General features: G+C 35.0%; 1 protein-coding gene and 1 non-coding gene across 2 annotated transcripts in view; both read left to right on the top strand.

The window, feature by feature from the left end:
* LOC115446600 (galanin receptor type 3) overlaps nucleotides 1-27077 on the top strand; it is an 86044-nt gene that overhangs the window by 47331 nt on the left and 11636 nt on the right. The window lies entirely within an intron of this gene.
* Trnah-gug lies at nucleotides 4321-4392 on the top strand. The gene has a single exon. It is a non-coding gene; the product is annotated as a tRNA-His (tRNA).

The following is a 27077-nucleotide window of genomic DNA, read 5'->3' as shown; positions in this document are numbered from 1 at the left end:
TTAATGCTGGCTATGCTAATAAAATTAATTAAAAAAGTAAACATAAAAATATATATGTATTCGAATTTTATAAAAATTAGAGGTACAAACTGTCTTATACATAATTTTTCATAATAAAAACCTCGTACACCTTGTTATTAAATTTAAATATTCATTATACAGTGAGTTTTACTCAGTCTATTTTGTAATTCATATAATCCTAAAGCCGCTTATCAGACTTGTGGCAAAATGTCGTCACCACACACAGACATACGTAACGCCGAAGTTTGGGTAAATAAGGGTCCCTTTGCACGAGTTGTTCAAACATTTTTTATCTCAACATTGTGGCATAACAGATTGTTACTTTCGTATTTGCTTTTATAATTCTCTTTAAAAACATTTATTCGAGAAAAGTCCATAGAGAATGGATTTGAGTGGCAACTTCTACTTTATAATGAGTTGTATTATAAAGTTCATGAGTCTCATGAGTATATAAGTCTGTAAGGCTCTTTAGAAGTCGATTGTAGATTTTAAAACAGCTTTACAATATATTCTAAATACTTTTTTTTCTATTTACTACGGCTTTTATTAACCAAGCAATATATTTTATGAGAAAATGGTCTTTAATCTTAAAGGGACGAATATAGAGGGTTAATCTGACCATTATTCCGACTTAAGATGTCCTAATTTCCATACCGCAAAGGGTCAGTGCGGTAGATTATGCCTCAGTTCTCTTAATGTAATGGAAATTGAGGCTACAGTGTAATGTATTAAGAGTTAAGTTTAAGATGAGTGTATTCTGATTTATTTACAGCGGCTTCACATGTCGACGTAATGGTACGAATATTAATAGTGACAAATTATAATTAACAGTTGATGGTAATTATGAAGGTGAGCTATAAGAAAGGTTTTATAACTAGGAAACCTCAGAAAAAAAACGTGCCGAACGATGGCTTTATTCTTAAGTTAAGAATGAAATCAATTATGTAAAATAACAAATCATCGATATTCAATCAAAAATCAGAATCATCTGGCTCATAAACCATACATAACTCGACCATATCACTATTATAATTAATAATACATAATGTAGGTAAACCATGTTTTGTTTTTATCTTATGGTTATATATTTTTTACGGAAAAATGTACTCTAATGGATCTGATAGAAATGAAGTGACATCCAGACGAAATCTCGATTGACGCGACACGAATATTCCTGGCCAGGCGGTGTGCCTTTTTAATATTCTGACCTTTCAAAAAAGCAGCGACCTTGACCTCTATCACTATTTCCATAAAGGTGCCATTCTTAATAGCATTTTGCTCTCACACTTTAGGCGCAATAGACACTTGACACAGAGCATTAAGTATTTCTAGACTTAAAGAACTCAACTCTAGAGGCTTAAGTCGAGTGTCCAGAGCTTTGTTCAACACTCGACGGGTAACAAAAGATCGGGTACAATAGAATAGTTCTTTTTGTAACTATAGAAAAGCTTGAAAACATTCTTGAGGAGCTTGTGTACTTGAAAGTTCATAAGTATTTCGATGCATGAAGACTACTATGGTTTAAGCCACAGTGTGAAGAAGAAATAAAGAGTGTGGAGGAAGACATTATTATTTCCTTACTCATACACTTTTAGAGGTATGGAGACAATATGTTACGTTTTAAAGTATAATATAATGGCGAACGGTAAAGGTTTCCAAAAGGTAAACCGATACAATATATAGGTTCTAATAAACGTAAATGCAATTCGTTCTAATGAAAGTAAGGTTTTAGATAAATTACGAAAGGGAAGTCGGCAGGAATCGGGTTATGTAGACCCTTCGTCTCGTATAATATTATTGTATTCTTAATAATAGTGCTGTGTAAAATATTTATATTTGATAAAGACTTTATTACGAAGTTGTATGTCATGTGTTTTTCTGGAAAATAATAATCAAACCAAAATAAATCGCCTCTATTTTCATCATAATCATCAGCCACATAAAGTTCATAGCTGAAGATAAGCCTCCCCTAAAAATTTCCAGACGGACCTGTCGATAGCTGCCTGCATCCAACGTGTTCCTGCGACCTTTATCAAGTCATCTGTCCACCTTGCGGGTAAACGTCCAACGCTGCACTTGTCGGTACGTGGTCTCCACTCGAGAACTTTTTTGCCCCATCTGCCGTCAGTACTGCGAGCTATATGTCTGTTACTCGAAAACATTGTAAATTTTTATCGAGAAATAATTTTAATAATCGATTCAATTGAACTCACTTTACAAACTGAGCCTTTATAAAATTATGATTATAAATTTAATAATTATTGGCACGACTTGGAGCTGGAACTTATCAGTATACGGACGACTGGGCTGTCAGGTGCAGCTATTGGCACAGTATGTAGAGGCGTAGAGACGTAGCTCTATAGTACTACGCCCAAGGCTACGCCCGTATATCCTTTGACGTTATCTACGAACGTAGGCAATAATTCGAGACAAAGTATTTATATTACGGTCTATCAAAGATTTATGTATATTATGATCGAAATAAAACAATTTTTCGGGTTTTACAGCGGTTTTGTATAGTATAATTTTCTCGAAACGTGGAGAAACGTCGAGAACGTTTTGAGGATTTTCAGGCTTCATGGTCACGTGGAGGACTGAGTGTTGGTCATCCCAAAAAGTCAAAGTTCCAATATCGGTTGACGGTTCGAGCTACGCAGAATGAGCTCACGGTGTCTTGAAGGCTGGAAGTCGGTTTTAAGGGTTCCGATTTAATTAAATGTAAAAAATGATCCCAGGGTTGTCGAAGCTTCTAACCATTCTCTTTATTGAAATCAGATGTTATTTAATTTCAATAGGATAGTGAATTATCCTAGCTAGGAATCGGTGTTCTTTGACAGATTTGATTATGATATCAAATGACTATTGCGTTATGTCGCAGCTATTTTACAACACTATCATTAAAACATATCTTTCTCAAATATATTTTAAGACATTAGAAAAGAATTATAATAGTATAACATGACTGGACGGCAGCGGCGAACATGAAATGTTCCTAGGAACCCGATACAACATATAAGTAATATGCATAAATATGGTCTGCAAATCGTTCTAATGATAATTCGATTCTACATAAAGGGAAGCCGGTAGTAATCCGGTTATATGGACCCTTCGTTACTATTGGACAACGTTTACATAGTTGCACTGTATGTGCAATATGACTATCAGGTGTGCCAGGTCTCCGATTTTAATCTCAGGTCGAGCAAATTGGTCGATTATTGGTAACAAGGCTGCTATAACAACTGAACTAATACAGCGGGCGAAATGTGGGCATGTTCCACCTGTACTTACCCCTGAAAAGAAAAAAAAAAGCGTCATTCTTTATATGTATAATTGGTGGTGCAGATTAAGTGGAGGTGGCCCACCAGCTCGGCTGCCGGTTTATGCTATAAAATACTATCTGGTCAATCGACTTCAGTCGGACTTTACAAAGTATTTTACGTCATACAAGCGGATGACTACCTTTCGATTCAGATTGCGAACAATAAAATTGTACGCGATGCATCGAATTTGGTTTGTCACTGAGCTCCGTTACAAACGACTTTTTGTTGATCGCCATTTTTTATTCGTTGATTAATTGTTTTATTAATGGTTAAAATACAGCCGAGTTATGAATCACGCGCCAAAACGTACGCATTTTTTGTATTTATTTTTTTGCCACCAAGCACCATACTTACTGGTGGTAGGTCTCTCATATGTGAGAATCCAGCTGGATAGGTACTACCGCAATGTCTGTTTCTGCCGCTAATCAGTGGTGTGTAGTCACTGTTGTGTTCCGATTTAAAGGACATTGTAGCCAGTGTAACTATTGGACGTAATAAGACTTAACATTTCATGTCTCAGGACGGCCAGCGCAGTGGCATACCAAACAATAGTTTGTAATTCAAGGTGTTGGATGATGTTTCTACTGCCATCAGGTGAACGGCAAGCTCGTCTCGTCATTCAAAGTAATAAATAAAGGAGGTCTACACCGGGAAAGTCGAAAAAGACTAAAGAAGAAATGGAGTAACGATATGTCGCTTTAAATTATAATTTTTAAAAATTAATTTTCTTATAGTTATTTACATTAATTAAAATTGTACCTGGTCAATGATCTCTGCTTAAAGAAAATACGAATCTCGATCAACCACATTAAAAAATGTATTTTCCTCTGTGGAACCGTTTTGCAATTACTGTTTACAACGCCCGGAGCTATTTACTGAACCACGCAGGTTGTTCACGTAATACACTTCGTAAAATAAAAATTAAAAGCAACGTCGCAATGCGGCGGTACGATTCGCCAGCTCTCACATAGCTCCGACAGCCGTGATCGTCTAGTGGTTAGGACCCTACGTTGTGGCCGTAGTAACCCAGGTTCGAATCCTGGTCACGGCAGTGTACTCACTGTCACGGCGGAGCATTTTTTTTGTTAATGTTTATTTGTATTTTTAAATTTGTCGCGAATAATTTTGGAATAAAATGGACTAGACATCACAGTGTATCGTTTTAATCTCTTATCCTGACATAAAATATAATGTTATCCTGCCCCCAGCAAAACAGCGAGCTAATCATATTTTTAGAATTATGTACTAAAAATTTTAAAAACATATAGTAAAAAATTAAACACCATATTTCTACAATATGTTATTTTTACTTTGATAGCTTGAAATTTTTTATAGTGTGGATATTGTGTAATTTATATCACAATAAATATGCCACTAGAATTGTTGATTCCGTGTATCTCCTCCTAAAGTACACATCGTTTTATTTTGAAAGCGAATAGTCAATTTATTTAATACCAATTAATTAATTAATTACCAAATTATTTTATGAAATAATTTGGTAGTTTAAAAATACCCAAAATTTATTTTTAAAATTAATTATTCGTGAATTTGCATGTTCGCGTCATAACTATTGCGCCGTACATTATTTTAATCATAGTGTTAAATCTCCTTGAAAACCTAATAAATAAAAAAATATGGAAAGATTGCGTAAGGCCATTTGTTCGGGGGAGGATTTAAACAAGCATAAAACTGCTTGCATGTAGTCTAGCAGCAGATATGGCCAAAGCGATGACATATCCCAGAATCTCGCACACGAGAGTTATAACCTACTTTTTAATCATTTTACGAATTGGATGTATGCCATATATCTTCAAATCTATTTGGTAATAATCCAAATATGAAATGTACTTTCTTAATGGTTTGTTCAGTTCGTTCCCCTTTGCTCGAAGATGTATTAGCATCGGGTTCATGGTATTTTCTTTACAAAAGGCAGTTCTTTTATCATTGTTTGCTTTTTGGGTCGCGAAAGAGTTACGCTTACTGCGCCAATTCTTATATAGTTTATTTTATTCTACCATAAGGATTTCTTATGTTTACGCGAGTGTTAGACATTAATCGGACTGTCAACAGCAAAAAAAAATTGTATAATTGTAAAATATAGGTAGATAATACAATATCTTTACTTTTACTTGCGGATGACTATCACCTCAGTCCGCCACGTGACCATGAGGGCTGCAGTCTTCGAAACGTTGGGAGAAAATAATAATATAGATAACCGCAATACAATCCGTAAATAGTTTAATTTTAATTTTATTGTACCAGATAGCAAGGTAAAAAATGTAAATTGCACTAACATTAATCCGTGGCTCTGCCTACAATTAACCTACCTTGCTCAGAGGTTTTTTTTTTACGCAAAACCTTTTTTCAATTTATTTTCGTTGGAGCGACTTATTCTTTTCATACATACAAAGCTCGATCCCATAATGTCATAGTTATAATTAACATTTATTTTGAATAGTAATTTCATATTTTCATACCTTGTATTAGATATTATGATTTAAATATACATAAGAAAGATTTTTCAGATGCGATATTAAATAAACAAGCATATGAAAAATATTAACTTATAAACATACTTAATCCTAAAATCATCATCATTAGGAACAGTGTGCTGCATGTCCATTGTCTACGTATCAGTGCCGAAGTGAGAAATTTACTGAAAGGGAATCCGATACAATTTATAGGTACTAATAATATGCATAAATGAGATCTGGAATCTAATGATAATTAGATATAACATTAATTACAAAAGGGAAGCCGACAGGAATCGGGTTATATGGACCCTTCGCAACAGCTACGTATAGTAAATAATATCAGCCCTGTATTATATACTGTCGCACGGGCACGGGCCTCCTCTACTACTGAGAGGGAATAGGCCTTAGTCGACCACGCTGGCCTAGTGCGGATTGGTAGACTTCACACACGCTCGAAATTCCTACAGAGAACTTCTCATGTATGCAGGTTTCCATGTTTTCACGATGTTTCCCTTCACCGTTAAAGCAAGCGATGATTCACAAAGAATGCACACATAATTTTAGAAAAGTCAGAGGTGTGTGCCCTTGGGATTTGAACCTAGGGATTTGGACATTCGTCTCGGCAGTCCGTTCCACAACCAACTAGACTACCGCCGCTTTTTACACGGATAGTTACATATTTATATAATAGTATATTTAGTCCAAACCCTAAAATAGTAAAACCATATTTCCAAGAAACGGGAAAATCTATATTTGTGAACATTGTAACTAATTAACTATGAACCACTTGGGGTCCTTAATCCGGCCGTTTCGGTTAGTAGCCATTAGCAAGCAGTTAATTTCGCTTCAAATCCTAATGGAGGCTCCTAAAATCCCAGTTGTGCATAAAATAAGAGATTTGTAAAGAATTAAGAAATGGTTTCCGTTGCCTCTTTTTTAGAACGTGCGATTGGTTCATTCGGAAGTAATTTATCACCCAGATCAGGCCGTGTCACTCTTTTATTGATTACAAGGAAAAAAACAGGGTGTTAGGAAGATCATTTTGAGCCTCTGTTAATTCTGGAGACATTGTAATATAAATAGTCTTTAGGTCGATTTTTTTAGAAACTGTCCGTACATTTCTTGAATCTAAGAAAAATAAGAAAAGAAAGTGGTTGATATCTCTAGTTCGCAGAAAAGGTAATTTTGATTTTATGCATGTTAAAATGCTTTGTACCTATTAAACCTAAGATTTCTAATTATTTTTAAAACATGCAAAGCATTGTTCCATTTAGAGTCTAATTAATACAATTTTTTCTAGATTTTCTTAGTCAGGTTTTCAGACTAAGTTTCATAGTTAAATGCTAAAAAGGTTTTTAATTGCTTGTAGTTCATTAAAATTTTAATTTTGAATTTTTATAAAGTAAAAACATAACGTTTCTTTATTTATCCTTCTCCATTTTGTTCTATAAAATGTTATAAAATTAGAATCAAGTGTTGTTTCACATATTTCCAGTTAATTTCTGCCAGCACGTGCTACAAAATTATCCAAAAAGATAGACATACGTTATAAATATATTTGTCTATGAATACACCGGCTCGACCGGGGTAGTACCACAGAAAACTGTTCTAAAGTTTGTTGTTACATTTCGTGTGGTGAGCCGAACTTACTAAACATTTTCTAAGAATATTCTTAAAGACTGGCAACGCATGTAAGGTATTTTTTGAGATTCTCGTGCCCCTAGCATAACAAAAATTGACGAAATAAGTTCCCTAACATTTTTTCGTGACTGTAGTTTCATAGTGTATAATTATAATGCAGTAGTTTTGCTTGCGGCGTCGCCTGCGTGATAACCTGCGTAATAAAGAATTTTATGAGCTTCCGAGGATCTAAAAGTATCACCGTATCAAATTTCATCAAAATCGGTTTAGTGGTTCAGCTTTATAATCATAGACAGATTTACGTTCGCGTTTATACTATATAGATATGATATTCACATGTCTTCGGGTTTTTAAACTATCGAAGATAGCTTTATGAAGGTAGACAAGAATTCTTGATCACAGTATATTCGCAGAAGTTTCTACATCATTGTGGGATTATACCGTAATTCCAAACAAGCCAGCCTGATCGCTCGGATCAAGAGAACTTTGACGCGGCGAATACGAAATGAAACGAATTTAGTTACCCTACGAGTTTTGCACCACAATATAAGCTCTACGCAAAAGGGCCATTTGGTTTGCATCGTTTTGGATATTTATTTATTTTTACTAGTTGTACCCTCGGCTTCGCCCGCGTGGTAATCAAGGTGTCACAAAGTTTTTTGACCACAACACAACAAAACTACACGACCTCTTCAACAATAGTCCTCTTCAACCGAAATGTACTATTAACCTAAACCTTCTTCAAAAATTGCACTATCTTTCGGTAAAAATCGTACAAAAATCCGTTCTGTAGATTTTGAGAAAATCGATCACATACAGACAGGCAACTTTTGGGGACTTTGTTTTATAAAATGGGTTTTCACTTTAGTAGTACAAATAATTACGTGTGCCAGAGAACGAGTAATTAGAATGGGAGATTGAAATTATCATGGATGCAAAACTATAAATCTTACTTATTACTAATGTTATAAGAGCTACAGTTTATAAAAATGTCCGGATGTTTATATGTTTGTAAGAAGTAAACGGTGAAATAAATGAACGGATTTGGATGCAATTTGGCACACGGGTAGATCATTTCTTAAGTTAACACATAGGCTACTTTTATCTTGCTAATTGTTCCCCTAGGAAATAATGGAAATTTTATATTTTTGAATAGATGCCGCGCAGTTCTAAAAGTTCTTTAAAAAAACTTTTGTAGCAGAAAAGGTTTTCCACACGAGTAAAGAAGCGAATAATACCTAGTATAGGTTAACCTGAAGATTCATTTTATTATAGTTAGATAGTATTAGATTAAGTATTTTTTTCGTGTAAATATCCCAACGTGAGCATCAGTCCGATCCCTACACCTATATTAATTATCTATGTAGACTCAAGTAAAAACAAAAACGCCGCTTAATATCTGAATAGTTCTGATGCATTAGTCAACGTAATGGTTAGTAATTACGTAGATCGCTCCTATTTGCAATTTACCATTAAGAGTTTCTGCGCACGCGATTAGCGAATGCTATAATTGTTTTTGTTACGAACTATTTGCCTTCGGAATAAAATGTGTTGTGTACAAATTCAATATAAGGCAACAAGTGAAGATAATAAATTCAATATTTCTGTCGATTAGATTTGCGTATTTCTAGATGTTTCTACATATATTCCACAGGTTTGAGTATTTTTTTTTTCACCTCTTAATCATAGATGACTCAGCCCTTTTTCAGTAATTATTTTACTCGCTTTTAAAAGTAAGGGATGAAAACGCCTAAACTGGAGTTTCGGTAAAAAATGTCGATTCCCATCTAGATGTAAATCCATAAAAATAGACAATACTATCTACTGTACACATGTCTCTTTTAAATAAACAATCTTTTGTCTCGCTTCCTCTGGAGTATAATATCACATGAATGCGCAAGACAAAACATTATATAACAAACTAATCGTGTAAGTCTACAATATGTATTATTGAGATGGATTATGTATAATAGGTTATGTATGTAAAATCAGGGAACAGAGTCCGTAATAAAGCAAAAATGCTAATCTGCCTGAGGGATGTGGAGAATATATCTCAAATAATTAAATAAAAATATTACAAATATTGCCTTTATTTTAATTAACAAAAGTATAAAAGTTTTTATTCTATACAAAAAATCCTTGGCAGTTGTTTAAAGAACCTAGCAGAGGGAAAAACAGATATAAAAATATAAAGACTCATATAATTAGATTAGGAAAGTTTTTATAAAATACGATGTCTGCGGTGCTTCCAACCGTCCTGTTTTCAATAGAAAATCAAATCTTTTTTATGTTTGAGAGTTTATCGTGACAATAATTGTTTCCTCAAAGGAGTTCTCAAAGGGCCTAAATAATAATCGAATAAAATACTGAGCCTTGTACAAAGAGGAATGATTTGTCTATCATTATTTGACAACTTTAGGCTCAGCACAGGCCTTTTCAATTAGTTTTTTTTTTGTTAGTAAAAAAGAGTTGACACAAAATGACAGTGATTCTCAATATTCTAGTTTTCATACAATTACTATGAATATTTCAATTACTTTAAAATTTTCTTTAACCAACAGTTAATAAGTTGACAGAGACTTAAAATTAAGTTTAGTAATTAACATAAAAATATTCGTTGGAAATTACTGTAAAAATATAATATTCTAAAAATATTACTTTAAAAATTTAATTCAATTTCAGCATAAATAGTAAATTCGTATACTTAATTCTGCAGTACATTTAGATAGTAACTTTTTAAATTAAAATGTATACTCTATTAGACGTTCCAATTTACGCTGCGCATCAAATCGAAACGAGTTCTATTAAGTTACAAAAAGTTTTAAATTTCGTCGAACTCTAAAGAATGTTGTATTTTTCGTGATCAAGTTTATCATTCGATGATTATAAAACTTTAAAATTAGTTTGTTTGAGCGAAAAGTGATAATTAATTTTATATAACTTTGTTTTTACAATAAGGTGACTAAAATTTATTATTTTTCGTTATTTCGCCCGCGTGAAAATCTTTTACAATACATTAATAATTTATTACACAATTTACAATACATTAACATATACATAGGTATATTATATATTTTTAGAAGGGCTAGGCAGAGGTGCGACTAGTGCACCTATTTTCCACGATGTGTTTTCCGCCCCGTGTTGTGATAAGAGGCGAGCCTATCGCTATATCGGGCACAAATTCCATACTCCGTGCCCATACTGAGTAGACAAACCCAATATCGCTTTGCCCGACCCAGGGATTGCACTCGTGACCTCAGCGCTGCAGGCATACTGTTTTTCAACTACGCCACCGAGACAGACATAGAAATATTTCCAGCAATTTCTGCGTCACACCATAGACATATCAGTTCATTTCTCTTCTTAGTTAATAAAAAAAATCTCGTAATTCAACAAAAACTTCCAACATTATGATCCGACCCGTCGAAAAGCATTTGTGAACTCACAAAACATGATATTGCGACAATAACACTTACTTTCGAGCTGTGTATTGTAGATAACACCGGCGCTTACTTTTCTTTTATTCTTTTATTGTCAGATGGGGACAAAGGTAGCGCCAGTATTCAAATTGTCTAGTAAGAGATAAAAAGGTCAAAGGTAAGGAAAAATAATGTATTGTGCACAAAAAATGAACATTTACTCGACGTAGCCTTAGTCTACATAAATTTTGCTAGTCGTAGGATATATTTTTCATCCACCCGGATACCGACCACCGCACACAAGGTGTTAAAACCCGCCATAGTGGTACGTGTACGTAAGTGTCGCCTTCCGGAATCAGCCTGTGTATATTCGGTTCCAACAGCCGGGAAAATTGTGGCGACTGCCGAGGATTAATCATTTCTCATCAGTCAACACTCTATTGAACCTCAATACACTTATTACATTACACATTTAATATGTTATAACAAAGAAAAGTCATGGTTTATTTCTGCCATTTAAAATTCGCGTACTGTTAAATTATGAGCGGCCATATCGCTTACGATCAAATAAGCTATTCCTTAACTTTATCAACATTCCATGAAAACTAAAATTTCTTATATTATACTAATAACATTCTTTCTTTTTTATATTAAAACACTCAAGAGTCAGTACTCATAGTTCGTCACGTGACACTACTACTAAAACACGCTGAGGACGATATAAACTGCTGGAAATATAAAAACTCAAGTCACGTGACACATAGAATGCCGGTACGATGAATGTTTTATTACTTAATACGAACGTCGTATGATAAACGTCTCCCAGTGAGAGCGACGCAGCTCAAATTAAGAATGGCTGTCTCAACAGAGACGGATTAGGGGAAACGTGAGGTCTTTCGACCCGACATAATTGGAGTGATAAAGTTCATAGAGAAGTAACTTTAAAATTATTTAGTTACGCCATCTGCCTTTAGATATAAAGCCGTCGGTGCATTGGTTTCATTCTGTTTTAAAGATTCTGACCGAATGTGTGCCTGCATAACTTAGTCATATTCATAATTCTTGCACTTAGTTTCGAAGCATACTCATAACTTTAATAGAATTTGTAAACTATACTACCGCGGCAGGCATTTTTTGATTTTATAATGTAATAATAAAACGGAACCTTTTGTGAGTTTGTTTAAATGTACTGATGTCAGGAACTTGACGTTGATGCAATGCAAAGCTTAAATTTGGCAATCTAGAAACGTGAAATATTTTCACACAAGATGCTTACTTTATACAGGGTCATTTTGACATTGCCTTAAAAATAAAATTAAATACTCGTCTTTGCCTCTGTTAACATTGTTTCAATCATTCATAAATAACTAATATTTTCACCAAAACCCTAGATATGCCTTTTGTGATGTTTGCTCATTTTTTAGTATAATGCGAATATGGCATGCGCGTAATTCTGATTGTGATCTAACGTCGCCTTCCCGAGGAATTCTCTTAAACTAGTAGTAGTGGCCTTAAGACATATAAAATTATATCTACTTTGTTTTAATATTTATTTTTTTCAAAACTTGCACTCATTTATTTTACATCTACGATTCGAGCAACTTATTGTAAAGTGTTATTTTTAAGAAAATAACTATGTGGTTTAGTAACGTTAAGTCAAAATTACCATGTACAATATAAGTAAGTAGTATAAAGAGATATTACAATATTAAGGAGTATATCAGTCCTTTATTTTATACCCCAATTCAGAGTCCTATTGCGGCTCTGGGCGTCTTTATAACAGAGTTGACAAGCTCGTGTAATTAATATCATTGTTGACAAAAGACTTATTTCTTCAAACACGCGATCCGCTAAGCCTCGAAATACAAACACAAGTTATTTTTATATAAATACAAACAAACTCAACATGGTATGGTACTAAGGTGTCCATGAAAGGGAAAACTAAAATGTCAATCAATACTTAAGTGGATCAATTATAAACTGATTTGAGTAATGTCTATTAAATTTGATATAATTTATAATATATATTATAATTAGATGATATCATTTTCATAAGCATCACGCTCCGTGGTTAAGGTTTAAATTGAAAACAAAAAATTATGGATGAATTTTATAACTTCTGTAAATTTTGGGGAGAGATAATTCGAAAAGTTTATAAGTTGCAAACTTTCTTATGAGCAATATGATTAATGATCATTGCAGAACTCAGAAGCGATAAATTGCATTTTATTACCACGACTCCAGTTACATAAATTCATGCCAGCATTTTAGAGGTGTGGACAGAGATGGTAAAACGATAAAAGACAACTTATAATGATAATATATCAACCCTGTTTTATATACAGTCCCACTGCTGGGCACGGGCCTCCTCAACTACTAGAAGGATTAAGCCTTAGTCCACAACTTTGGCCTAGTGCGGATTGGCAGACTACACATACTCCCAAAATGTTGAGAAGTCTCTGGTATGCAGGTTTCCTCATGATGTTTACCTGAACGATGAAAAGTCAGAAGTGCGTGCCCTTGGGTTTTGAACCTGCAGACATTCATCTCGGCAGTCTGTTCCATTCCCGAGTATGCTATCGTTAAATATTGTTACAAAATATGCCTCAAAAATACAACCCAACAAAATGTCAGACAATATTAATGTTCTCATTATTCAGGGAGGAAAATGTAGATCTCTGTTACTTTAGGGCTGTGTTGAAGGCAAACGCGGGCTCATTGTATGTCACGGCTTATCTTCAATTTATTTTCAGTTGTTAAATTCTATATCCATAATGTATTTTCGCAGACAACTCGTTAATTGGTATGTTAATTGTGATATTGGTGGGATTCTTGGTTAGTTAATTTAGGTTAATTAATGGTAATACTTTTAATTTCTCAGGATTTTTGGACTTTGTGTAAATCTCAATGATTTTTTATTATGTCTTTATATACCTCTTTTTTCTTTGATTCCTCACTTCAATCAATTTTGATAATAAATTGTGCCAACCGGGTCGGGAGAATAAAATATTATATTGTAATAACCATTTCCTCGGTGGCGTTGTTTTGCGTGCGTGGTACTAAACCACTCTAAGGCTCGAATTTGAATCCTGGGTCAGGAAATGATTTTGGATTTGGTTGCTCAATATAAGTCTGGAATTTGTGCCTAATATGGTCATAGGCTCACCTTCCTTCAAAGGACGAAACACGAAACATGACGAAAACTGGGTGCCCTGGTTACTCTGCCAACCCCTTCGAAGTCAAAGGCATGTCTACACAACTACAAAACGACATCCAGATTACATACAATCCCTATTATCGATAAATGGAACGTCACTTATGTACAGGGTGGTATTTAATTACAGCAGCAAATCAGCAGGCAGTCAACTGTCGGCTGATCTGAGCATGTTGATTACCCGTGCCGCTCGCCTGGAACAGATACGGACATGGAACACTGCATACCTATGGCAACAGAGCAACTGTTACTCTGACCTACCGGATCTTTGCACTCGTGTATAGTCTCGATATGTATATACAGGTGGGTTTTTTATATCAGTGCATAATATTATAAATAGGTATACATATACAGGGTGGATTTTAAGATGGCAGTAGGGATATCTTTTTAATGGCTGTAGCTAGAAGAAAATATTCTTAGACGACTATCCATAATTTTTGAAGATATTAAAATCTGCTTTTACAGATAAAAATAATACTACAGTCAGCACGAAAATGGGCGATTTACGAAAAACGTTTATTGATGATAATCGATCTGTTGCATTATAACGATCAAAGAATCTATGGGACCATCCGAGGTTTCAATACTTTTCAGGTCAGAAATTGCAAAAATGATCTCCATAATATACTACATTATGTAGCATCTACGGTTTAAATTCGCCTTTAAATATGTCCAATCCATTCAGGTCCGATTAATCTGCCCAAAATAATAGAAATGTATTCAGGAACTGAAAAATGCAGAAATAAATATTGAGTATGTCATAAATATATGTTCTATGCTGCTAGCCATCGGTACAAAATTGCCTGAGGCCACGCCTTAAAAATCCAGGGACAACAGTGTATCTTTACCAAAACCCAATATATGATATTCACTGCCAACAATTGTCTATAGATCGATGTGTATTGCTTTCGAGTACAACACTCAGATAACAGCAGTTTTCAAACTATTTAGGCCATCTTTTTGAAAACTAAATATTTAACGGAACCGTTAAAAATATTTGTATGTTTTATTTGTTATCTCTATCTATAGTAATCATCGTATTTAACATCTATAAATTACTTTTCATTCTTCACAGAGCAGACTTAAAGCCGCACACCTAGCATCAAGTATTCCATTACGACCAATATTTTTGTGAAGCCGCTACAACGGCTTTAAGTATGGCTACCTTAAACCATTAGGCGAGTGTACCCTAATATAATTTAAGACCGTGTTCACACGTGTGAATAAATTTAAGTATGTACGTAGACTGTCATCAATTAAATGAGTAGAAACGAGCGCTGCGAAACCTTTACGTGGCATAAAAAGCCGTCCGCACCAAGTATTTGCGTTTATACGACGCATTAAACTTGTAGGACCATATCTTTCTGTATAGCAGCATTTTGCGGTTACCTTGTATATCTACCACCTCCATTAGGTGGTTAATAGTATCTATGGCGTAAGTCCGCTCAAACAATACGGTTTATTAATGACTTATTAGTATGTAAATCTATATATATAAAAATGAATCCCTATTTTCCTTGGTCATGCCGTCACGCGTGAACGGCAGGGTCGATTTCACATTTTTTTTTGTTGTGTTTGTTTTTGTCAGGAGAAGGTTGTTATGAAAAAAAAAATTCAAAAAATTGCGCGGAAAATTAGAAAATTTAAGAAAACTCAACGGCAATATTAATTTTACATAACTGTCAGTAGTTTGAAATAACTGTCAGCGATCGATAGAATGCGCGCTTGCATACATAGTTAAGACAGGACAACGTCTGTCGGGTCAGCTAGTAAAAAGATATAACTCAATTTATGAAGGTAACAAACATCATAATTGATGTTTGTATACTTGTATCCGTCCCGTTAGGGACCACCATTTAAGGTATAAAACCGCTTAAGTATATAAGTACGTTGCATTCTGGGATCGACCTGTGTACCTATATGTACTATATTATGTACATTCAAATAGGCCGGCATAATTGTGTTCATAGACGAGGAACAAAAGTGTTTATTCCTCTCGTTAGTGAATACATTCTGGATCTCATTCCAATTACCATTACCCGTGGTAGGGTTACCTTTGTGGGCCCGTATAAAAATAATGCTGTGTTTCAGCAGCAATTAGCAATTAGGATGTAGTATTTTTTAGCAACAATTGAAAGCGATTTTGCATTATCATCAAGCGAGTTTATTTGTCTCTGCAACCACATAGTTTACCCGTCTTGTTAATTAACACTTTCTCGATCTTATTCTAATTACCATCAGGTATGGTGGAGTTACAGCGCTGTGCCCGTATATAAAAATATACAAACGATATATTTTTCAGCAGAAATTAGCAATAAGGGGGTGTAGTGTTTTTGGCAACAATTGACAGCGACTATGAAATAATCTTAAAAATAAATTTATTCGCCTCTTTAACCAGATATTTAAATAAAACTTATTCAAATAGACAGCTGTATCTAACAGAAAGACAAAAGGTTATAATGCGAACAATAACACTGCAGAATACACATCCATCTTCAGAATAACGTTAATTTTCAAAGTGAAACCCGCAAAGCACCTGAGCTACTCATAACTAAAACGCATTTAGTTATTAGCTTTGTGAAGTTGATACGTATTCATGACCTCGACGTAAGTTTCGACGTGGTTACGTTGCCAGTATTGTTTTGTTGTATTCACATTTATCGCCATATTACGAATAATATTTTGGACAGGATCTATGAATGAATGAATCCCTCCTAGCCGATTTTCGGCCAAGGCGGCCAATCTCAACGGAGATCAGCCAGGTACGCAGGAGATATTATAGTGCACAAGTGTGTGCGCAATACACAAGCACTCTCTGTTCCTTCACTCTCATAGTTCGGTGAGACGGTAGTCCGACATGACCGGAGAGAGCCGGCGCAGGGCCAACGGCTTTACGTTCTTTCCGAGGCACGGGGGTATCACACCGCCAACTTCCTGACTCCGAGCTGCGACTGAGTAATTTTTTTTTAAGATGGAAAAACCCAGTGACAATTATTTTTGGCCCGACCCGGGATTCGAACCCAGGACCTCAGCGCGGCAGTCGTACTTGTACCGTGTACACTTACAACTACGCCACCGAGGCAGTCAATAACCTTAGTACTTAGACCGCAGAGATTAATGACGAGGGTGCGACATGTTGAATTACTGTATTAGCTGTCATATTGTGGGCAACAAAGGCCTTGAGTTACAGTGACTGATGTTGGATGAGTAAAGGGTAGTCATTAATATACGACGATTAATGAAGACTTTTATAACATGCTTTTGGTCGCAGAACCGCTTGGGGGCAAGTTTTTTTATTACAAATGAATTGCGGGACTAATATGCTCCTGGCCGGATTATAAGAAGTACGACCCACCATAAACAGTAACACTACACAGAACTTTAGATGACAAATGACTGCATACCGCTGCGTTTGTCCTTTTTTCAAGATACACGCCTTGCCTAGTTTGGGCACTCCGATAATTCAATATTTATAATAATAGCACCCTGATAATTCAATATATATTATAATTTCCTGAAAATTTATTTAATTTTGCTTAATGTCAAGCTTTTATGTAAATTTGATTAATAAACAATTTGAATTTGAACTCGTCTCCGTGTTTCTGATTGCTAAAACATCGGTGAGCCGGTAATATTTTAGTGCATCTGGATCTGTTAATTTTGGATTAGTACAAGGCTCGTTGTCTATCACATCATGGGATAGAACAGACATGGCCAAAAGTTTGTGCCGTAGTTTTACTTCTGCCTACCCCTTAGAGGATAAGGTACGATGTGTTTGTTTTATTTTTTATACGAGACCAAAATTACTCAACAAGTAAATAACTCCAGTTAACATAACAGCGTTTATAATAAGCCATCTTGTTAGTTTTATGAAATCGCATTGTAAAGTTTCTCGCTCTTTAACAGGCATGATCTACAAACCTGGTGCTATTCCGCTCAGCTTCAGGAACTTTAGTCTCGAATTATAACTTCCATGAATATCGGCTTTATATGGAACTAGCTTAAGGTAATATCATGATTCTATTTAAGAGGATGTTTGATTAAAATTTGGTATACAGATAGATCACGTCTATGATTAATAAAAAAAACTCATTTATATATCTTTAAAAACTATAGCAAAACTATTATTACAGTAAAATTTCAGAAATACGAAGCCGCTACTAACGACTGTTAAAGCCGATATAAATACAACAATCATCACAAACTTACACGAAAAAGTTTACTAGTCTTTAATCCTCAAAAGCAACACAATACCAAGTAATCATTTTCATATGCAAATGTACATTGAATGGCAGACCGCAGCCAGCCGCCACCCACACGCCCAATGCTTCTGTCACACACTGGCATTATACAAATCGACCACACCGGCTTTCAATAAACAATTCCGTGTAAATACGTGAATAGGTTGAAATATTGATATTTTAGTGTATTAGAAATTTGACTGCAACGGTAGCGTAGTTGTACTGCATGCGCGGTATGGCAGCGCTTGAGGTCCTGGGTTTGAATCCTGTGTCGGGTGAAGTGATATTTGGGTTTTTTTGCTCAGTATCAGCGCGCAGTTGGGAATATGTGCTCGATATGGCGATAGGCTCCCCCTCTATTACATCATGGGACGGAATATACTTGGCGAAAAGTTGATGCCCTGGTTGCGTCTCTGCATATCCCTTGGGGATAAATGCGTGAAGTGTATGTATGTATTTATTAGAAATTTGGTGTGGACGTGTGTATGAGGGTAGGCCATTATTTTGAACTCGGAAAATTAAAGTTGCTATTCGCGAAGCCTTTGATAAATTGGTTGTGAAACTAGAGGCTTCAGTTCAGACTTCAACATGAAACACACTATTGTGATTAGTAAATATTATTTGTCTTTGGTATTTTAAACTCACAATATAATTAAGGGTGAGGATGTGTCTACTACTCTTGCAATCTCGCATAATACCTTTCATTGTATTTTTGATTTAAACTAAAACACTACATTAAATTATACCTAGAAGCTAAGAATGTACCTAACTTCAGAGCATATTGTGTACACCTGACAAAAGTACCTTAACACTTATCTTCCTTTTTAAAATGCACATAAAATTAAACAGTTCCTAAACATCGCCAGGTCGACAGGAATACAAAACTAGTGCGGTCACATTAAACGAACCATAACGAGGTGACGTGAAAGGTCCCGGGAAATAGGCGAATTGAAAGAGCGGTCAACGTTTGTGAAGTGCACACGTTCTACCGCAGTTTCGTGTCATGCTAGAGGTTTTACGACTTGTGGCGAACGACATTTTCTAAGCCAATCGCGTAAGATCGAAATATAAAATTTTGAATTTTTGAAAGTCGAATAAATGTTCGAAATTCTAATTTTTATAATTTTGGCTCTATTTTTTATAACGTTTTTATTACGATTCCTCACATATAAAACAAAATCACATCTATCTGAACGCAATAAATTCGAAAACTACCAAATATTATAACGCTTTCCACTAAAGGACCAAATTATTCTATAGGAAGGCTTATGTGTATGTACTGTATACAGATAAAAATAGCACATATCCTATGCTGTCTATGAGAAGCCGTGGCGGGCCGTTAGTAATTTATAAATTGCTACAATCTGGGAAAAAGTATTTTTATTACTCTTTAATAAATGTAATTTATTAATATGATGATAATACTATTATGAAATTAATTGGTGGTAGCTGGAAAATGAATTCGCAGATTAAATTCCCACATCCATACAAAACACGCTCGATAAGTAAATATTTATTCCGGCTTTGTTGTGGAACGGACAGAACGTAATCCTTGAAAAAAAAAACAAAATCTAGCTTAGAGTGGTTTTGTAATTGCTGGTTGTAAGTCGGTTTATTTACAAAAAAGATTACTTTAAATAAAAATATAAACGAATGTAAAACATTAATATTTATCTACAATACCAGAGTAATGATTTTTGTTTCAAATTCTATAAAAATTGACTTATACATTATTAGCACTGTGGTGACGTATCGAACGAGTTTGCAAACGCCATCGGAAATCGTTTTAGGCCAAGGAAGTATGGGAATCGTCTGTTTCCTGACACAAATTGTGTCAATATTGAGTTCTGAATGAAATATGGGGTTTGTAGATATGATATTCTGCTGATAAAAACAGACAAGTTAACGGTTCTCTTATGATCATTGTATTTACATCGAATATGATACTGTTAGAAACTGAAGCAATTTTGATTAAAGTAAAGAAAACTATCACTGGCTACAAATATTTCACCAACCAACCGTTCGGTACGATTATCAACGACCAATTGCCTCGGTATGATTTTTTTTCTTTTAACATGGATATACGTTTGTTAGCCTGGCAGGGCCGGTCTTGCGGGTGAGTGCTTTAGGCACTGCGAGCCCTTAAGTGACCATGCTGAGGGCGACCCTCTTCAGGGTCACGGCCTCAGCTCAGGATGGCCACTGAGGCCTCGGTCTATCCAACGCTCAGTGTTTTTAAAGCAATAGTTTCACAAATACCATCACAACAATATGTTTTATTTTAACAATACGGTATTACCAGTAGCTTATTTTTATATTTATAATTGAGAACGGTATGCTAAGGTGGTTTGGGCATTTGCAGAGGATGGATGATAGAACTGACAATGAAGGTTTATAAGGCGAATGTGGATGGAAGAGCCGGTAGGGGTCGACCGCACCGAACCTTCGAATGTCAGATATCTGAAGTTCTTGCTAAAGGCTAGGTCAAAAGTACTCTGAACCGGCGAGGATGCGTGAAAAGATTGATGAAGGTGGAGGAAGTTAGAGAAGTATGCCAGAATCGTGCAAAGAGGAAATCCATAGTCTCTGCCTACCCCAATTGTATAGAGGCGTGATACTGTGTGTGTATGTAAAAAAGCTGTAGACACTGGAATTTGTATTTAATCTGATGATGATGTGACTGATGGGCTCCTATGATATGTAATATGAAGTAGGTAAGCTGCCGAAATCTTGAAGTGTTGTTTGTATTTATGTCTATACTGAGTGTAAATATCGTTTTCTCACGATACACCTGATGGAAAGTGGAATACGGTCCAGATAGTGTAGATTGATGAGAGACGATTACCCCTTGCTAGTCGACACAATTATGCCGGCCTATTTTAAATCGTTACATACGTAGGTAATAAATATATAGGTATAGTGTTAGCTAACTTAGTAAAGGCTGAAAAATATTTATAATTATTATTAAAAACGTCTGTGAAAATGTATTACACTTACTCAATATTGTGACGTAGGAAACTGGTTGCTAAAATAAAAATACCAAAAAATACCAAATATAACCCGCTTTTTAATATTACCGACCTTTAACCTTAAAATACATCTGTTCTTAAAATTGTATATATATTCAGCAGAGTCTTTTGTAGCAAAAATGTTGACCAGTAATCTTTTAGTAGACTAGTACTGCTTTGTAACACGGATTTTACTCTTTCAGGGTATTTGTGCTTAAAAGGTACTAAGATAATTACTTTTTCTTATTTATGTGGGAAACATACAATATTTTGACTCTTTTAAACTAGTTAAGATTAAGAATACATAATTCATTAAAGTTTCCACTTATAGAAAGCTATTATGCAGTACTGTAGCTATTATTAATCACTACCAAAAAAAAAACATTAATTAAAAATACATGTCGAATTGATAACCATCCCCTTTTTTGTAATAAAATAACAAGTGAATGCCAACAATTATTTTACAGGTTGTTGATATAAGTAGTTTCTTTGCACATACTTATGTTACATTTATCCATGAAATTAAAATAATTCTATAACATATTATAAAACAAAGTCCCCAAAAGCTGTCTGTCTGTATGTGATCGATTTATCTAATATCTACTGAACTATTTTGTACGATTTTTACTAAAAGAAAGTGCAATTCTTGAGGAAGGTTTAGGTCAATAGTACATGAAGGTTTTATGAGAATTTACTGAAATAAAACGATTACTGTAGAAGAGATTGCGTGATTGTAAAAAAATCGTGGGTCGGGTTTTACGCGGGAAAACGTTGTGACGCACTGATTTGCACGCGGGCGAAACGGCGGGCACAGCTAGTATTGTAAATAAAATTACACAGATATGGTATAAGTAAAGAATATTTAGATTAGAATTTTTTGTCACGTAGTCTTTATCACGTTGTCTTAAAACATTGTTTTTAATTTGGCTTGCTGTTTATAAGGGGCCGTTCAAGTATTACGTAACGCATTTTTTGGCCTCCCCACCCTCCCAATGTAACGCGGCGTAACATTTTCCCGTACGCCCCCTCCAAAAGTTATGTAATTCTAAATTCAAAACTTTTTTCTAATATTCACAATTATTTTACGCAAAATACCGGAAATTGTTTTAAAATAAAAACAATGTTACATAACGCTTTGTACGAGAGCCCCTCCCGCTCCTGTAACGTTTAAAAGACCCCAAATCGCGTTACGTAATACTTGAACGACCCCTAACATCACAATGGACAACCCATTAAAGAAAATTTATTTCTATATGAATTGTGTTATAACTCTAATTGTATGAATACCTCAAATATATTTAATGTGAATTATTGCTGTACACTGGGAAATAAAGGCTATTTTAATTTAAAATTTATAACATATAACAATAATTTTAATAAACTCACACATCTTGAATGAGCGTTTAATTACCTTAGCAATACATACTGTAATCGAATGAACATGAAATCAATTCCACTATTCGATTTTCTAAAACCTATATACCAAATGATATAAATGAAGCCAATAATCGCAAATATTTCCCTCATCTCTAATCATTGTGTTTAAGCCATTTGTCTTCCTCGCCCGACCTCGGAGGTCCCGTGGGAACAGGGGCTCATTTGCTAAGTTATGCTGCGGTGAAGTGAAGCAAATTACCATGTAACTCCTCCTATCGGGTGGAAATTTGAGGAGAATACTGAAGAATAATAAAGAAATTTGCGGATTTTATTGCGGTTTTTATAATATAATTTTCTATGTTTCGAAGATTTTGAAGCCTTCGCGGTAACAGGGCGGACTTATAGTTTCTTTTAATGTCTAACATTCGTGTAAACATAAGAAATCATTTTGTAAATATATAATTAAAACTAGCAGTTTATTGTGTTTGAGGTAAGTAGCACACACACACACACATACACTCACGCCTTGTATCCCTGAAGGAGTAGGCAGAGGCGCAACTGCACCCACTTTTCGTAGAGCGTATTCCATCCCATATGATAGGGCGAACCTATCGTCATATCGGACACAAATAAAAAATCCGGGTTGATACTGAGTAGAAAATCCAATATTACTTTGTCATGCCTGGGGATCGAATCCGAAACGACCAAGCAGTACTTTGTAATCCAAATTTCTGTATCATGCTGCTGCGTATAGGCGGTTGTATCGTTTACCATCAGGCGAGGGTTACAAACATCTTATTATTTAATATAATAAAAAGATTAAAAGTATAATATAAAGGACCACATATAATTAAATACATTGTAAATACTCCGTAATAGATAAAAGAATTTTCATTCGCCTTATTAGTAAAGGAAGATAAGTCAACACAATTCTGGCGACCATCGATGATCAGTTCGCTGTACATATTTGGGCTCTCTTGTATCTACGAGTACGTACCATCAGGTTTACGGTAGTCACTTGGTTATGAATAATTGAATACGCGAGAAAGTTTTGACCCGCATTGGAACTCCAACACTAAGTTAAGATGGCATTTAATGATACAGAAATATCTTAATTGTCGTTCCCAGTGAAATTGATTAAACCAGTTATCCTCACTAGTTGAACAATATGTAACATTAATACTGATTTTACATTAAAATACATAATTATAAATTTAACTTTGAAATAAAACTTCACTCCGAAACAAAACTAAGCTTCGAAATAACATTTCAATAACACGAGGAATAGACGCATTTCCAATCAACACGAACGAATAATTGAATTTCAAATTATTTGTTATTCCCAAACAGAATATTCATGATTAAGGTTAGTACACACGTAGCCGTGCAGAGTCCGGGCCGGGATGCTGTAACTGCGGGCTTGTTCGACTTTTTATTAATTTTGAGTGTGATAGCGTTTTGGTTCATATTTTTTGTCTATTAAAATTGTTTATTATTGAATAGTTACTGAGATTGAAGCACTGTACTGAGATGAATGTTTTCTTCTTAGTTAAGTGCTTCAAGTTTAAAGTTTTATGAGACTCAATTGCTCCACCAGTTCAGCGGTTATTAATATTACCTGTCCAAAGTTACTTACCTGTACACAATATACAACCTGAGACCATTAAGGTAAACAGTTGAACAATACCTATAATTAATTAAAAAACATTTCAACCAATTTTTCATTGGTATCAATTAAAACATGCTCTTGAAATTGAAGTGTCAAATAAGCTTCCGAGTGATGACTCGTCGGCGTCAACAAAGCAGCATAGAAACCAAGAAACCTAACCTAACCTTTAACGCCTATAATTTTTTTTAATGTTATGCATTAGTGTCAATGCAAGAATAATAATTGACAGTACACACAGTATTAATAACCTAAATTTATGATTATATTCATGTAAAATACATGCATAATAGTTACAAGTCCTTGTCAAAAGGTCCCGCCCCGGACCCTGCACGTCAGTGTAGCTAATGCTTTGTTCTAAATAAAGGAAATAATTAACTAGCCACCACTCGACAGTTCGCAATTATGGAAAATTCGCTAAAAGGGAAATTATTTGTCGTCAATTAATGGCGTCTTTAATTTAGATTATTGTTGGTTTGCGGTCTTCAGTATTGTGTAAATTGCGGTTTTGCAGTTTAATTAAATATCAATATTCAATTGACAGAAGTAGCCACTTTACGTTGTTTGTTTTAATTTGGAAAAATTAAGTGTAGAAATTGGGACGTAGAATATTATTTATATAATAACTAAGCAACCTTTCTTATTAAGTTCTATTGAGTGTTGTCTTACTAATATGAATGCGAAAATGTTTCCATGTTTGTTAGACGTAAACGCAGTCACTTCTGAACATTTGGATGAAATTTGCCATACGAATAGATCATGTCTTGGATACAAGTATTTTTTATCCAGCTCTCGTAGGAAATAATGCAATTTTTACATCAGATTTTCTCATAATTGGCGCAGGCGTTTTTGGGTGAAGTCGTGAGGAAAGCCTAGTGGATAAATAACCTCCGCTCTTTGGAATATGAAAAGTGTTTATATTTCAAACTCTATGATCATGGGTAGCATAAGAAATAAAAAAAAATACCTCGCCATGCTATACAGCATAACTTCTTCTAGATCTACCTTGGTTGCGTAGTTGTATTACGATATGATTGCAGTGCTGAGATCTCAGGTTCCATCCCCGCGCAGTGAAATTGGCTTTTTCTAGTCAGTATCAAGAGCCTGAAATTTCTGCACGATATGGCTTTAGGCTCGCGCCCTATCACATCATGGGACGGAATACGCACGGCGAAATGTAGGTGCACCAGTCATTGCCTAATCCATAGGAGATAAATGGCCTAAGAATGTGTGTGAGTGTGTTAAATACTTTCTAATTATCGGCAAAAAAAATCTAGTCGTATAAACATTCGACTCTACATAAGTCTTGGATCACAGTCTGGTGTTAGGAAGTACATCCAATTTCATCCTACAAAACATTAAAACGATCTCATCATGGGTGTAACTACCTTTCAACTCAGGGGAGAATCTCAAAATTTGATCCAGGGAAGCAAAGCGGAGATTTCATATAGGTAGTTCCAATAATTCAAATTATATACTTACTGGTCTTAAACCCAGGGGAGAGGACAGCTCCCTCCCTGGGAATGCCCATAGATCGGTTATTACAAATATGTTTGTCTCCGTGACTTCTAACACTGTCGTGGTTATTGAGCGGACAGTATTCAAAGGCGGCCAAGTTTTAAATTACTGATTACTGACTAAACTCTCTTCCTATCAAAGTGTTAGTGATGTAGGTACATTATAAATGTATTATTTTGTTTGATAAACAGCAGTAAGAATAATAAAATTATCTAGTTAACCATGTAATACAGCAGAACCGTAAGTCAAAAGCGGCCAAGTATTATATTACCGACTAGCTTCCGCTCGCAGCTTCGCCCGCGTGGATTTCGGACTTCAAAAATGGAGGAGGTGCTCAATTTGTCGGGATGTTTTTTTAATGTATGGTGGTATGCAGGTGGTCCGATTGTCCGGTCAGGGTCTGATGATGGGATCCTGGTGAAATCGAAGGAAGCATATAGCATGATTCAGTATTCACGCGTAATGGCTTATTATTAGCGTATTTCATGTATAACTTTGGTGTTTCTATCCCGATTTCTATGATTCTTTTTTATGGAATATTTAATAATGTTAACTTTTTTAATTAGGGATGACTGAGAGTGTTATAAACGTAAGAGTAGACAAATATAATGAGATAGCTTCGAACTGCTAAGCTATCGGGAGTTACACGTGTTATTGTGAGTCAACCATAAAAGATAGACATATGCTGTCGTGGGATATTTTTTTCATAATTTTAAGGAGAACATTTCCGTCATACATGATTTCTATGTAGCTTTAACCATTAAGGTTGCACACGCGACGGAAGCTTAAAAAATGAAGTAACTTCTCCCGTTTTCCCAACATTTCCCTTCACTGCTCTGCTTCTATTAATTGTAGCGTGATGAAAAGTATACTATAACCAGCACAGGAGTATGACAAATAATTGTACCAAGTTTCGTTAAAATCCGTCGAGTAGTTTTTGTTTCTATAACGGTTATACAGACAGACAGACAGACAGACAGACAGACAGACAGACAGACAGACAGACAGACAGACAAAAATTTTACTAATTGCATTTTTGGCATCAGTATCGATCCCTAATCACCCCCTGATAGTTATTTTGGAAATATATTTCATGTACAGAATTGACCTCTCTACAGATTTATTATAAGTATAGATATAGATTATTGACTAAATACTGAATTCTCTTCTTATTAAGG

Source organism: Manduca sexta, chromosome 25 (genome assembly GCF_014839805.1).
Source record: "Manduca sexta isolate Smith_Timp_Sample1 chromosome 25, JHU_Msex_v1.0, whole genome shotgun sequence".
Taxonomy (NCBI): Eukaryota; Metazoa; Arthropoda; class Insecta; order Lepidoptera; family Sphingidae; genus Manduca; species Manduca sexta.
Note: the sequence above shows the minus strand (reverse complement) of the source record. Positions and strands in the feature narration are given on the sequence as shown.